Raw genomic sequence first — 2,390 nt, 5'->3', positions numbered from 1 at the left:
GTCTTTCTCTTAAAGTGTTTAATTAATGAATGATTTTACACCCTGCTGACTTTTCCTGCTGGCGTTTCAAACACCTACAAAGACGCGTCTGTTTCTGCTGGGAATGATTTCACTTCATCAGAATGATGCCAGGCCTGTTCCCGAGTTTTACTGATCGCCATAATCACGATTAGAAAGTAAATAAAAGGCAGCAGAGGTTTGAGTAAAATGGAAGAACACAGATTAGTGACAGAAAAGGTGTTGGCTGACGTTTATCAAGTATGAACATATCTCAGTTTACTATTTCTTTATATCAAAATTCTCAAAAAGTTGTAAGTTCGCATGACATGTGAGTAAAAACAGAATGCATTGATTTTATTCACAATAGAAGACAAAACAAATGAAATGTTCAAACTGACATGTTTTATTATTTCATGGCAACAAGACGTTGTTAGCTGGAGGCAGATTTTACAGGTGACTGCATCTATTCCAGCAGCACGGCTTCGTAGGAGAAAAGCCGCTGAACCGGCCCGCCATCTGGAACATCTGGAGCATCACGAGGCAAAACAGGACGAAGCTGAGCAGCTGGAATCCTCCATCAGACTATCACAGACTGATGTTAGAGAAGAAGACGCTGCTCAGTCGCAACATGGACAAAAATATTTACATCTAGCAAAACTTTTTAAAAATATTAGCTACTTTATACTATTAATATTTTTGGCATAAATTTTATGAGAAATAGAAATAAGTAGAATTTCTGTCTTGTGAAAACTGAGGTTAGCTAAAGTTAAATATCAAGATTTTAAAGATGAAATTATTTCAACATCCGGCTGTGACCTCACGGTGACCCTGAGCTGGATAAGGAGAAGATAAAACACCTACTGTCACATCGCCGCCCCCTGGTGGTGAAGGTTTTAGTTAGGTTTTGCAGAGGGTAATCAGGCAAACAGAGAAAGCTGAATCACAAACGTGCCTCGGGACGTTTGTTCAGGAGCTTCACTCACTAAATAAGCCGCACACAGCGCAGTGATCGGGCTCTATCAATGAATCTGGTTTTTAAGTGCAAAATATATCAAATATATCAGTCTTCTGCTGAACTGCCTGTGAGACCTGAATGCACGGTGGCCCTCAGAGGCCAAACGAACTGCAAATAGAAAACTCTGCAAAAGCACATAAAAAACAACAGAAATGGGAAAATGCTGCAAAAGGAAAAAGAAAAAAATCTGGAAAGAAATCAGAAGTGTTTCTGGGAAAGTGATTTGATGGAAGTGTGGCGGTGGATAAGTTTTTAATGGCCGTCAGCCAAAGAGTAAACTTCTAAAAGTGTGTACTGCGTTTAATCTCACTGATTTATGTAGAGATACAAATGTTGGCAAAGTCACGTGACATTAGTGATCTCAGTGCAGTTCAGGTTCCACTTGTTTTTAAAGCCTTTATGACGCACAGCGTTCAAAGACTGACATCAACCTCACAGAGCGGTTATGATGTTATAGATAAATAATGGCAGAATATCCCAAAACGGAACATGTGACACCGACACACATGCTGGCAACACTCAGCTGAATTTCACTTTTACAGTGATGCACAAACATCAGGGTCGATTACACTAAGCTGGTTCTGCTAGTGGTGTCGAGCTAAACCGACGTTTGTTTTAAGGAGAAACGAGTTTATTCACAGGAGCCAGACGCTTGGCCAGTGGGGGAACATGTAGCTCTCATCTTATTTAGTAGCCCTAATACTAACACAAACAGGAAGTACTCCTTGTGCTGTTTTTGTAGTTCTGTACAACACCTGAGCCCGTCACCTCTCTGTCTGTCCTGCACGTTTCCCTTCTCTCTTTCTCTTTCTTCTTTTTTTTATACAGGGAAGCTTTCAGACAAATGTAGGGGTACCATATATTAAAAGAACAATATTTATCTCTTTCATAGATAATGCATCCTTATATACAGTGTAAAGGATATTTGTCTTTGAGATGAACAAGATACAAAGTGATAGGAAATAGAAATAACTGCACCTCAAATGGTATTTGAAAAAGGTTTAAATTTTCTAATTGAATTCATCTAATTTAATACAATAAATGTAATGTCTGACATATTATATGTACATTAAATTACCAAAGTGGGATAGACAATGGTCTCATGAAGTATATTAGCTTGTTGTTTTTAACTAGCTAATCTTAAAATGACTGTCTCTCCGCCTCAGATATATCACATACCAATGTGAAATCAGTCAAAATAAGATGATAAAATGTTTCCAGCGGCTAATGTCTTGGTTGCTAGGTAAACTGGGCAGCGCATCGTGGGCTAAACTGTCCCATTTCACAACCTCTCTGGGAAGGCAGTCTTCAAACTCTTTGAAGACTGGGAACCCGACCGGCACCGAAATGTATGAAGGACCACACTGAGTTTGCT

This window comes from Haplochromis burtoni, unplaced genomic scaffold, assembly GCF_018398535.1.
Source record: "Haplochromis burtoni strain Fernald_Lab_line unplaced genomic scaffold, NCSU_Asbu1 Contig_214, whole genome shotgun sequence".
Lineage (NCBI taxonomy): Eukaryota > Metazoa > Chordata > Actinopteri > Cichliformes > Cichlidae > Haplochromis > Haplochromis burtoni.
Note: the sequence above shows the minus strand (reverse complement) of the source record.